This window comes from Sciurus vulgaris, assembly GCF_902686455.1.
Source record: "Sciurus vulgaris genome assembly, chromosome: 1".
In the NCBI taxonomy this organism is placed as follows: domain Eukaryota; kingdom Metazoa; phylum Chordata; class Mammalia; order Rodentia; family Sciuridae; genus Sciurus; species Sciurus vulgaris.
In genome coordinates this window covers 165,663,577-165,677,944 of record NC_136461.1, presented here as the reverse complement: position 1 = coordinate 165,677,944, position 14,368 = coordinate 165,663,577, and positions in this window count along the sequence as shown.

Genomic DNA, 14,368 nt, shown 5'->3' with positions numbered 1-14,368 from the left:
GTCACAGCAATGAAAAGTCAACTAAAAAAAAGGAATAAATAATTTGGAGCATGGAACACTTCATGGGAAAGATCATTTCTGGAAGTGTAGTTGAGACAGACTTAAAGCCTGGATTTGGGATGAGGAGTGGCAAGAGAAGAGACAAAAGTACAAAAGGAGAGAATATTAAAAAAAATAATTTTCCTTGGCTTCTAGATGTTTTTTCCTAGAGTCATCCTTGAACACAAGAAAGAGATGAACACTTTTTTGGTCTTCATTTCTCTCATAACTACATGGACATTGCTTCCTTCATAGAGTTTATAATAAGTGTTAAGAATAGCATAGAAACTATTCATAGATACCAAGACAGGAGTGAGTCATTTATTTAAAATTTTACCCTGATATAATGAGAGATACATAATCTAAATGATTAGAATCAACTTATCTATATTAATCAAAGGTGACAGAAAGTTAAAAATAACCAAGTCAAATATTTTTAGACTGAGTCAAATATTTTTAGTGCCCTGAGTTTTTGAACCCAGGGACCAAGTCCTGCTTATCACTTGGTCATTGTGTTTCAGTGCAGGCTGCAACTCAGAGGTTCTGTGGAATGACTGGATGAATGGATGGATGGATGGATGGATGGATGGATGGATGGATGGATGGATGAATGATGGATGGATGGATGGATGGATGGATGGATGGATGGATGAATTTGGCTTTAGAATCAGTTTAGTGACATGTTTAGTTTTCCTTTCTCATTTTGTTCCTCTCTTCCCCTTTTCACTTTTTCTTGGCCTGCCTGTAGTCCCTTCTGAACTTGATTCTATTTTCTGAAGTGAGAATTATCTGAAACTCTTAAGACAGCTTACATTAAAGCTGCATGCTATATGGAATCCAAAGGAGACCCGAACAGCCAAGTCCATGAAGGGCCACTCTGGCATGCTGCTGTTGAAGACATCTACCTATATTTTCAGCCTCGCCTTCAGGTTTAGAGTTGTTTTTAGTCTCCTCTTTGTTCCTGGGAAGTCAGTGGTTTTGCTCCCATGGTAAGGTGTACCTTTTGGGCTCAGTCACTTGTGAATGGGAAGGGTGGAGTTCATTGGGCTTAGGTTCTTCCACTTGGGGTGGACAGAAGGGTGTTGTATTAGTGTTCTAGGGCTTCTATAATAAGTTGTCATACACTAGGCAGCTTGAACAACAGAAATTGGTTTGTTTTCATGTTTCTGAAGTCCAGGAGCTTGGGTTCAAGGTGTCAGAAGGGCTGGCTCCTTCTGAAGGCCTTGTAGAAAGGATTTGCTTCAGACCCTTCTCCCTGGCTTATCAATGACTATCATAGTCTCTCTGTATTTGTCTGTGTCCCACTTTCTTCTTTTTAGGGGTCCTATTGGATAGGGATCATTCTAAGAACCTCTTTTTTATCTAATCACCTCTGTAAAGATCTTGTCTTTATATACAGTTACATTCTGAAACACCGGAATGTAGGCTGTCAGCACAGGAATTTTGGGGGTGTGGTGGGAGGGGTAATTGGGGATATACAATTCTGCCTGTCACTGGTTCATTCTTTAAAACAGTGGCAGGAAAGTAACTCCAGATAATTGCTCAGATAACATCAGACATATGCCTTAAACTTCCATGTAAAATGAAAACATTTATTGTCACAATGCTAGGAAATTTTCCCCCCATAAAAGACCAAAATATTCCTTTTATCATTCTTGACATTTCTTAAGAAATCTAAAATTACTCCTAACTCGATGTGGGAAGTCATCTGTGTCCCCAGTTCATTTTTGAGGGGTGTGTTACATATGGGATACAGTAATTATTCCTGACATTGAAGCCTGGCCTTGATGTTTCAGAGAATACAGAACCAAATCAGCATAAAAAGCCTCTTCCAAGGCATACCAAATTAAGCTCATGCTCAGTTTTCAATTATTCATCATCCCCAGGGCTGGAGGAGAGGATGCCAGAGTCGAAACAATGGCAACGAGCAGTCAGGGTCAGGACTCAGTGGTATAGAGCTGTGTACAAGACAGTGGAGACAAGAAGAATGTGACAGAAGGAATATGTAGCTCCAGTGGTCACGGCCGCTGCCTTTGTGTCCTACTAGGAAACAGCAGCCCCCATCAGTGCAGCCATAGGCCTCAAAACTATGCGTATGCACAGCAAGCAATGGACAAATGTGAAAATAAGGAAAAAGGGAAGGAGATACAAATGAGCCCTGCTGGAGGGCTCGGCATGCTGCGTATGCCTCAACAGAAGTGTGGAGAAGCATGATGGGAAGCTTGCCAGGGACAGGTAGAATCAGAGACTGCATGCTATCTCCTGTACACGGATGCCCTTGCTTTAGAATTGACAACCTAATCCCAGGGCAAGGCTTTTGTTGTGTATATCTGTGTACAACTCACATGCATGCACATATTTGATAATCACTGAAGGGAACAAGCCTGCAACCATTTCTCCCCTGATTCTGCTCCCCCCACCCCGCCCCACATACACCATTTTACAATCTAGATTATTAACTTCCTCATCAGTCATTCGTCACATTAGCCCACGGGCTTCCACTACTTAAGGGTAGTTCCCCTACCATTTGCTCTCTTTCTTTCTCTTTCACCCTTACTGGTGGACACTCTGTTCATCTGCTTATTAAAATCTCTTGTGTGAGTTCCCACGTCTGGAGTGGTTTTCTGGGTGCTTTCAATTACTATATTCACATTAGCTGCTATTTAGTTTAACCCTAACTTAGAAAAAGACAGATTTCTAAGTAATAGCAAAGTCATGAACATAAGGTCCGCTTAGGCACCAGAAGGCAATGGTACCCAGGATTACCCTTCTTTTCTAGGGCAACAGTGACAATAGCCACTCAGAGATAGCACAGCAAGCTTAACTGCTTCATTCTTCAGTAATAAATGAAACTGTTAAGGATAAGTTTGACTTACAAGGCCTTTCTACTGAAAAATAAAGGGCCAGTAATTTCTTTTTCCTTTCCTCCTCCCTCCCTCCCTCCCTCCCTCCCTCCCTCCCTCCCTCCCTCCTTCCCTTCCTTCCTTCCTTCCTTCCTTCCTTCCTTCCTTCCTTCCTTCCTTCCTTCCTTCCTTCCCTTCTTTCTTTTGTTGTGCCCAGATCACGAATTTCCAAAGACCACCAGGGAGCCGTCTCCGATGCAAAAGCAAAAGGGTCTTAGCGTTCACTGACGCAGCAGGTACTGGCTGAGAGTCCCCAGTCTCGATTCAGTGGGATTTTTATGAGCTCCACAGTAGAGCGGGAAATTTGAACGAAGCAAAGTACACGATTGGCTGATCTTTCAGCATGTGTGGTTTGGCATGTTTCCATTGGCTTAGGGTACCCAGGTCTTAACATATTGTCATATATGGTTTGGAATGTTAGGCATTGGCTCGTTAGCTCCTGATACAAACCTAGGCCTGAAATCTTTCATGCCTAAGTGCAGCTTTCATGGCTGCAGTTCAACTCCCTTTTCACTTTCTTCCTCCCTACAGCATTGGATTTTGATAATTTCATTTCAATTGAATTTTGTAAAAATATCATAAGTACATGTGCTGAAGTTTGAGAATTCAGAAGAGAAAGGTCTTGGACTGGAAAAGGCACTCTATGCTTTACCAACAAACAGGTAATGTAGAAATAGTTCATTTCTTAATGAAAGTGTAGGAGGGAGAAAGGAACTTACTTCAGGAGTGCCTAACAGAATTTGTTCCAAGAAGAGGCATTTTCCTGAAAAACTCACAATCATCCTGAAGCCAGAATTAAGGACAGGTAGTTAGTGTAGAAATAGGGGATTGGGTCAAATCGAGGAAATGAAGCCATGAAGCCATCTGCCTCTGGAAGTTGGAGATTGTTCCTGGAAGAATGTAATGTCAAGGATCTCCAGAGCCCATTGATGACCAAATTTACCTGCCTTTATCAAGGACGCAAGCATGGAGCTGCTAATTAATGCCCCCTGGGCCCTTGCCTGCCTGAATCACCTTGGCCCTCCCCCTGCCCAACGCTTCTCACTTAATACAAAACTAGGCCTAGTCATGTAGGCAGGAAGGAAAGATAAGTGGGGGAGAGAACTGGAGAACAAAAGAGACTTTAACCTATAAAAGACATAGGGTGCGCTCACTTCTTGGGACTTGTAGAACATCAGCCAGAGCCCCCTTCTTCCTGCCGGGAGAAGTCTGTATTATTACCTTTAAATGAAACCTGCTTAATATGCTTGCCTTGGCGTGCTTCTCTAGTGTTCAATCTTCAACATTAGAAGGAGCAGAACTTGTCACTGGTAAACGGCGGTATCAATCCAATGAAGTACATTATCTTTCTGGCAAGATGGGAATGGCATTTTGTTTTGGTTTTCCTTGCTATCTTAGAAAGATCGAATGTATACATTTTATCCTCACTTTCCATCCACCCTGTACTTCCTGGGAGGGTTTGAGGATTATATCCTTCTAATTGTGAATGAAAAAGGAACTAGTTTATTTGTTGGTTGATTTTCCTTGTAAAGGACCATTATGATCAATTAGGAAATAAATAAAAGCAGAGATTTTCCAAAGAAATAGTGAGCTGGAAGGAGAGGGAAGATAGAAGCCCCTCAATTTACTCAGCTGTTAAGAAATAGAGGGTCCCTGGGCAAGTCTGGGAGGGAGAATGGTCTGGTGTACTGTGGTATTATGAGCACTATTCCATGGAAGTGAAGCCAGAATTGGCAACAGGCAGTTAGTGTAGAAATAGGAGATTGGGTCAGATCGAGGAAATGGGGCCATGAAAACCATCTGCCTCTGGAAGTTGGAGACTGCCCTGGGAGAATGGAATGTCAAGGACCTGCAGAGCCCACTGATAACCAAATTTACCTGCCCTTGTCAAGGACTACAGGCAGGGAGATGCTGATTAATGCCTCCTGGGCCCTTACCTGCCTGAATCACCTTGGCCCTCCCCCTGCCCATCACTTCTCACTTTATGCAAAACCGGGCCTAATCCCATAGGCAGGAAGGAAAGAGATAATGGGGAAAGAACCAGAGAATAAAACCTATAAAAAGGACAAGATTTGCTCAATCCGATGGATTCCGCCTTGGGGTACCCTTCTTCTACCCGGGAGAAGTCTTTTTTTAATTTTCTATAATAAAGCTTACTTTCTGCTCTACGCTTGCCTGGGCGTGCTTCTCTGGCGTTATACTTCAACACCTGAGGAAGCAGGACTCGTCACCGGAAACAGCAGTATCAGAAGCAATGCTGGGAAGCAGAAGTGCTCCAGAGAAGAGTGGCTGGGTGACAGCTGGAGCTGAGAATGCCAGGGCCTCAGACAAATGCTCCGTGTTGACCAAGAGGTCCTTACCACTCCCTACTGCTTGATTAAACCTTAGACCATCCACTTGACAAAAGGTCCTTCCCTTTTGTTAGAGCTTGTATTTTAAAAATCTTGAAATTTTAAGGCCCTTTTCTACCCGTTTATGATGTAAGTCTTTTCCCAGCCTCTTGTCAGTTTTATATGTCATGATTATCTGTCTCAAGGATTTGGGAGCCATTCTTTTGACTTCTAATCACCAAGAAAGATGTGGTCCTAGCAACTCCCCCTCTAACACTGTCCTTAATTATCTTTCCTCTTACTCAACCCTTAAAATCTCTCCTGTTTTTTATTTCAACCAAGTTAAGTTCAACATCTCTTCCCCAATGCGACAGTCTTAAGCCCTATTGAAATAGTCTTGAATAAAGTCTTCCTTACCCATTGAACTCCTTCTGATAGAACTTTTCTTTGACAATATCCCAAGACCAGAAGAAAAGAACACTGATAAGGGGCCGTGTGGAAATCAACAAGCTAACTTCAGATGTAAAGATGGAAAGATGATCAACAAGCAGAGAGACCTTCTTCTTAACTCGTCAACATTGCATGCACTACAAAATGTGGCAGAGATTGGGGGAACTGTGTTAAATGACTGTAAGCAAAAATGCAGCTCAGCTCGGGACCCTGGCGGTTCCAGCCCCTCCCGAGGAACTGCCGCTCCCTGTGCCTGTCTCAGTTGCAGCTCCACAATAGCTCCCAGAAAAATCCACGGTGGACACAAGGCCTCACGCAAGAGACTTTATTATGCGGACGACTAGCGCGTCTGCTCCAGGGTGAAAAGAAAGGAAAAAGAGAAAGATGGCGTGTCACTTCTCCCAGATATTGGAGTCTCCTGGGCTGGAAGGAACCAATAGCAGAGGAGAACACTTGCAAGCTAACTGATGAACCAATAGCTAGCTAGCATGTTAGGATGTAACATGGGAAGCAGGAAAATGGCTGTAGAGTAGGCCAGAAATTCCTGTAACGTAAGAGGCAGGCGGAGCACAGATTGACAAGTGGTTGGGAGGCGGGGTATCAGCTTTGTATTACAATGAACCAAATGACTGTGTTAAATTTCCTGCCAGTCCAGCAGAATGAGGGATCATGGCAAAAATACACTAAATAAAGCCTCCCTTCTCATCTCCACACATTGGAATATGCTTGCCACTGCCAAGAAGCTCCACCGCTACCGACTGAGTACTGTGTCCCTCCACAATATGTTGAAGCCCTAACCACAATGTGATACTGTTAAGTGGAGCCTTTGGGAGGAAATTTGGCTTAGATAAGGTCATGAGGCTGGGAACCTATGAGAGGATTAGTGCCCTTATAAGAGGGCATGTTGGGGTTCAATATGGACTGGTCCCCAGAGAGTCAAAGAGCACACATGGCAATGCAAGACACACAACAAGGTTTTATTGCAAGCTCGAGCTTGGACTGCAACCATCCTCTCAGACCACTACAATGGCTGAGTGGAGAGCGGCCCCAGGGGTGAGAAAGCACTCTATTTAAGAGATTTTCAAGCATTCACACACAAAGACCTCTATATTATTGGTTAACATTTGAACAGCTAAACATTTGTCCTCTTTGGTTGGGTTCCGCCAATCTATTTGGGTCCTGCCAGAACTGAATGGTCCTGGAGGAAGAAGGGAGGAGGAAAGGGGTGAACTATGCAGGAGATGAGTTGGGGCTAGGCCCCCTGTCCTTGATAGACAAGGTTCCTGGGCAGCTGCACATTCCTTGGACAGGTATCTCTTAATAGCATTGATAAGCCGGGGGAAGGGGGGCATTATCCCAATTGCCTGCATCCTGGTGGTTAAGATAGTTTCTCATTCCTTAGTGTTTGTGCACCCTTCTTTCCTGCCGGGGGTGGGTGGGTGGTGTTTTACAGATGTCACCCTGTTCTCAACAGGCAGGCAAGAACTCACCCTTTCCACCATGGGTTGACCCTCACCACAACCTTACCCTGTCCTGATCTTGAAGTTTCAGCCTTCAAAACGGTGAGAAATAAACTTCTGTTGTTTAGGACACTAGTCTATGATATTTTGTCATAAGATACTTATCAGTGGAGAAAGAGCAAAAGGAAGTCGTGTGGGGTGGTGCATGCCTATAATCCCAGTGACTTGGGAGGCTAAGGCAGAAGGATTCCAAGTTTGAGGCCAGTATAAAAAAAAAAAAAAAAAAACACTGAGGATGTAGCTCGGTGGTGGACACCCTGGGGGTGGTGGTCAATCTCCAATCCCAACCTACCCCCAACACACAGAAAAAAAGCAAAAGGAGATTCAGATTCACTTCATGACGATGGGGTGAAGCTCAGAGCATCTTCAAAGGAGAATCCAAGAACTGTCAAGGAGATAAAGTAACAGAGTAGAAGATGATAAATAACAGCCTTGGAAAGTGGAAGAGTTTATAGGAGGTTGCAGGTAAAATAGGAGGTATTACAAGAGCTGAAGCACAAAGGAAAGAATGATGCCTAATTCTAGAAAATGAGCAGGATCTGGCCCAGAATTATTTTGAATATGTCAAGTTGTTCTTGCGTCATGATATCAACATCGTAATCATAGTGATATTAACAACTTATGCTCATTGAAGAGCTCCAGTAGTCCAAGTTTCTGCTTTGCATTTTTTTAATCCAACAATAGCATGAAATTTAGATAGCATAAGACAGCATATTAATCAGTTCACTACTTAGTAGCTTTGAATCCTCTCTTCCTTCTCAGTATTTGTGAACAACCCTTAACGTAGTGAATTTCTACCATTTTCCATCAATTCCACAGTTATTGCCACAACCAGGCCATCTTCATGTCTCTCCTAGATTATTGCAATAGCCTCCTCTCTGGTCTCCCTGTTTCCATGTTTGCCACCTATAACACCTTTTCCAGAGGAACACAGGCAAGTTAAAAATGTGTATTATTTGATCAAGTACTTACAATCTTTCAACGACTTCCCATCACCTTTAGATTAAAATCCCAATTCTTCCCCATAATATGATCTGTCTCCTGCTCACACTTAAAGTCACCTTTCAGATGTATATGTTGGAATAGCCTAACTGGCTGAAACTGCACACCGAATAGTATTCCTCAGCTATTTCGCTTCCTCATTGTCTAGTTCACAGCTTAAATGACCTGTCCTCAGACCAGCCTTCCTTAACAACTCTAGCCAAATAGCGCAGTAACTATTCCACTGCCTTTCCATCTATACACTTTCCTGTATCTGAAATTCTTATTTCCTATCTGCATATCTATTTATTTCCCCCTCACCAGAATCTAATGAAAGTGGAGAAACCATTTGTCTCTTGTGTGTTTACTTATCCCCAATACCAGTGCTGCTTGACCAAGGCTTCAGTTACAAAGTGAAAATTCTGGAAGACAAGCAAGGATTCCAATGGACTGCCACATTTATGCCATTGAAATCATGCTACAGTGCTTTATAGTATATCTCTATTTTTGTACTTCACAAATGTCATGCAATGCTAGAGTCAAATCTTTAGCATGGAGATTCAAGGCTAACTCAGACCTTACTTCTGCCTACCCAGTTGACTTCACTGGCTAACCATACACACACATTTCATGGTTCCTCTAAGTGTCCTGCACTCTTCTGGTTTTGTAAGGCCCCCAAAAAGGAAACCCCAACTCTGTTCCATGGATCGACGGCAACCCCAATCAACCACAGGAGGTGTCACTTGATGCAAACCGCAAGAGGTGTTTATTCCAGCTCGCTGGGACCCAACTCGTGACTCACGCAGGAGTCCAGGAGTCGAGTCCTGAGCAAAAAATCTTGTGGGTTTATAAAGGCAGAGACCACACATCGGGAGGGGTCTCACATGAAAGGGAAAAGGGGAACAAAGCTGCCGGGAAATTTCAAAGGGGGTCTGGGTTTGCTGATAACATACAACATGTTTCACAATGTTTTACAACAGAGTGTAGATTCTGGTGTCTTAACTGCCTGAATACTATCTTGCTCCAATTACTCTTTTACTCTCTGTTTGGGGCTGTTTCCTGGAACAGCTTTAAGGGCTTTGTTCCCGTCACTGGGAGGGAGACCTTAGGGAGTTGAGATAAAACAGACAGCTTAAAAAAATGTCCATTCTTTCAGTTTGGATGCTTTCACGCTTATTCTGACAGAAATAACATATTTCCCCTCTTTCTCAGCATGGGTAAGTCTTTTTTTTTTTGCATATCAGGAATTGAACTCAGGGCACTTGACCACTGAGTCACATCCCCAGCCCTATTTTATTTAGAGACAGGATCTCACTGAGTTGCTTAGTGCCTCACTTTTCCTGAGGCTGGCTTGGAATTCGAGATCCTCCTGCCTCAGCCTCCTGAGTCACTGGGATTATAGGCCTGCATGCCATCTGCCTGACTCAGCCTGGGTTATACATTTCCAACCTCAAGCGTAATCTCCAGAAAGTCCTCCACCTTGACTTCCTCTTTCCCTGTCAGGAGCAGCTGTGAATATGACACTTCTGAGCAGATGTTTGTGTGTTCTCAGACCTTACCCTTATGGCACTTACCTACCAACTTCCTAGCACCTTCCAGTTTCTGCCTCCTGTTGCCTGAAGGTCTTCACATGCTCATTCTGTCCTTACTAACAGGCAGGGTGAGAATGCTGGGAGGCTAATGGTCCAGTACCCTGACTCTGGGGTGTGTGTCCCATACTTATGCTCTGAGCTCCCAGCTTGTGCCTTGGTTCACAGTATGACCTTACATTGCATCTTTTTCAGTCAACTTCCCTTCCTTCTCATTTTTCTACTTCTTAACTGGTATATCTTTCACTTTCCAGATATATTATTTTCAATCACATCCTTGCATCAGTAGTTCTGTTTCTCAGGGAAACAAGATGAAGAGAGCGTCCCATCATACTTTCACATTGTATTACGATTACTGGTTTAACTTTGACCTGGCTAGGGTGCTTTTGAGAGCCAGGCTTACATTTTTTATGTATTCCTCACACCTAGCAAAGACATGCTACCTAGGAAGCATACAGAATGTGTTCATCAAATCAATGAACAGAACTTAACAGATACCTGTTAAGCCGAACTAGCAAATAATATTTCTTAATCCAAGAAGGAAGGATTCAGATATTTCTCACATGACTTGACTTTTGGGATGGTTTTCAGTTTCTTGCAGGATTTCGCTAATGAAATTCTGTTAGTGAAGATTTGCAGAATTTTTTCCCCCAACTCTGATTCAGTTCATTCCTTGGACTGATTATTCATAACTTAAAAATAAGCAGTTCTTTCTGTTCATTTAGAAATGAACAGAGGTTCTGAAATTAACCTCAAAATGTCTCTTTTCTTTACCTTACAGCATTGCGATCTTTATATTTCCTTTTATTTCTGGGAAATAATGCCTTTTGTTCTTTTTCCAGTTTTGATTATTGTTATCCGAATCTATTCAGAAAAAAAAAAAAAAAAAAAACCCAGAGGATTGTACATGGTGACCATAGTCAGTAACAATGTACTCTAAATATCACTAAGAATTGATTTTAGTTGTTCTCATCACACAAAAAAATAAGTATATAAGGTAGTACATATATTAATTAGCTCAATAAAGCCATTCTACAATGTGCATGTATTTCAAATATCAAGTTATACATGATAAATGTGTACAATTTTTACTTGTCAATTAAAAAGTAAATAAAATATTTTTGAAATTCACAGAGGAAAAACACTTCCTTTTTTATGGTTAACAATTTTGAACTTTATTCTTTCTAAATATGTGTAAGCACAGTTATTACATTTATTGCATCAGTATAGCTCTCTTAAAAGAGAACTAAAAATCCAAGAAAATGCTTATCCTCAATATTGTCCATTGGAGCAGAAATATTTTTAAAATACCCTGTTTGCTCCTCTCTGGTGATAAGCTCAAATTTCATTCTATAGGGATTTAAACTGCCCCTGCTGGAACAGATTAGTCTGCCTGATTCTCTTTTTATATCACCACTCATTTTCTTTCCCTTTGGAGTCCTGTCCTTTGATTATTCCAAAAGTTTATGATTTTGTACATATATTTTTGAAACTTCCAAATACTTTTTTTTCAGTCTTCCTAACTTGACTTTTGCCACTGTTGTTTAGCAGATATTCAGTTTCCTTTCCCCAGTTCAAAGAGAAAACACTCTTGTTCCACAGATGTACTTGACCATGTGCCTTGTGTTGGAGTGTGAGTGAATGGGGTCACCCTGAGCTCATGCAGAAGCTTCTCATGGGCATCTGCGGTTCGGTTTGCTGGGCCTCTTTCCCTACTACCTCTGCATGGATGGTGAGAAGGTCATGCCCCAGGGTTGCAGGCCCTTTGACCTGGATCCTAAAATGGCTGGCAAGGAAAGTCAAACTCAATATGACCTTCAGCCTGAAGTGGAGCCAACACAGCCTATTCAAAAAGATGTGAAGAAGACATTTATTTATGTTGTTAGCCATTGGCATATTTTTTGGGTAGCTTTATATACAGTGTTTTCATCTAAAAACTGACAGAGAAACTCTCCATGTTAATAAGTAAAACAATTAAAATTTTAATGTTCGAAAGTTGGTTTAATATTTGGCAACAGTTCTTTATAACTAGGAATAGTAGAATTCAAGAATTGATCTCATAAAACAGCATTAGTAAACATCCATGGAGCACTTTGAAAAATGCCTTAACATCACTGAGATTTCATTTTGTATTTCTTCCTTTTTGAAGTCTGAGTTATTGTATGTTTGTCCACTTATACATTCTAATGCTCCAAATAAAGCTACATAATTTATGGCAAAAAAAATTACAGTTTAAAAATTACCTCTTGGGCTGTTTTCATGAGAACATCAGAATGCTTATGAAACTAATTTGGGTACTTGTGCATGAATGGAGGCTATATGCTGTGGAAGGAAGTGGAAAATTCACCTTTCCTTGTATTCACAGCATTTGCATTTGACAGAGACATGGTAGGTGATTTATAAGCATTTGATTAAATTTAACAGAAGCATGTGGATACTGCTGTGCTCTGTGGTTAACCACCAGAGACTGGGGAAGAGCCAGGACAGAACAACTTGGTTATAGAAATTCCAAGTGGCAGTCCTAAGGTTTTCAGCTGAGCTTTTCTTGTCATCTGTTGAAAATTATCGTTCAGGATTCTCATATTTATAAAATAAATACATATTGATCACCAATGTGACCTGGGTATCTACATTCCTAGTTCACAGTTTAGTTGAATATGAAACGTAAATGTGAACCTGGAAGAAAGGTAAAGAACATTCTGTGGCCTGTCACTGAGGAGAGCACATTTTGTTTCTTCTCTGGGCTAGGAGATGAATCAAGAGCCTGGCAGTTATGTTTTGGTTGGGGAAGGAGAGGTTGATTCTACCTCTGTAATATGAATATAATTTTTCTTGACCATCCATCACTATTTTAGCCTCTAGCAATGATGCCAGTAATTTTTCTGCTTGAAGAAAGGCTATGAAGATGTTTTATGAAATTATGAAGTATTAGTACATTTCACCAAGAATTTAGAATAAATATCCAGTGTCTATTTCTCATTGAAGGGCACAACTAGTTTTAGATCTGAGAGTTGGCTTAATCAAGGAAATAGTGTTTTCTATAGCTAATAAATCAAAATCAAATCTTACATTTCTCTGCTATTAAAAAGCCTTCAAACTTGAATTTTAACATGTCTGATACCCTGTTAATTTCAAAGGAAAAAATTTATAATAAGAATTACTCTTGTATAGAGATCAACAAACTACGGCCTGCTAGCCAAATCCAGCCTCTGTATATTTGGGTATATCAAGTTTTATGGGAGTATAGACACACTCTTAATTTATGTTGTGTCTACAACAGAGGTTCACAAAGTCTAAGATTGTTTCCATTTAACCATTTATAGAAAAAGGTTGTAGATGCCCGCTCTATTAGCTATATTTTGATCAGTGACAAGTTGCTTCTGTATTACTACCTGAAATCTAACTGATTTAGGCATTATCGCAATTCCTAGATTAGATCTAAATTGGTAAGCAGTTCAAAATAAAATAATACACTATATGTGAGAGCCCCCTTTGTTAGGAGATTTAAAGGACTTTGTCACGTTGCATATTTATCCCCTCGGCAAGCCTGTAACTATTGGGTCTTTTTATTTCCACTTTAAGAAAATCATAGTAGGAAATGTGTGATTATGTTGTAAAGAAAAATGCTAGTGTACTAGTGTAGCAAAGCTCAGAGAATCGGAAAAGTTTTCAAATGATGATGAATCTCGTAAATTACCTTTAAACATTTTTCGGGTATGTGTTTAAATGCACTGTAAATGTGGATAAGCAGGGAGGAAGCAGGAAGTAAGAAAATTGAATTTCTTTTAAAGATTTGCTACGATTCATTCTTTTACCCTTTTGAAATAGTATTTTTTTTCTGCAGTCTGAATGTGGTGAGTTTCTATAGCATTTATTGATATCTCTATTTCTGCATTAAAGCATCTATTATCTCTTACAGGGACAATTGGTAATTGTCCTGATGATTTATGTTACTTGGTTTGAAAAAGAATTAGAATGATTTCTGACTTGATGTTTGTTCATGTTCCTGCATTTGTAAGACACTGTCATGATTACTTGACAAATCCTCAAAGTGAACCACATCTGTTGGTTTTGAGCTGGCACAGCTGGAAGTTCCTTAGCTTCTGTACTAAGATTTTTATATGGGTATAATTTTTAGTTGCCTATTCTGTCTGTATTTATGCAAATTACAGTGTTATTTATAAGCAAGTAAATAATCATTTTTAAGACAACATCTGCACTTCTGTCTGAATATTAGACACCTGCAAAAGTCAGCTTGATCTGAATGAAAGGCCATATAGTGCTTGAATCAGACCATAGCTTGAAATAAATTTTAATCATTTTTGTGCTTATTGATTTCAATCTTAATTTGAGACATTTATTTATTAGTGATTGGTCTTAGATAAGCTTTTTATTGAGAAATATTTTTAGATCTTCCAAATATAAAAAAAATCTAATGGAATGAGAACCAAAGAAAAATACTAACTTTAATTCTGGAGTCCCAAATCACTTACTAATCATGTGTCCTTGTGACTGTATAATTTAACCTCTTAGTTCCTTTCTTTGATTGTGAATAT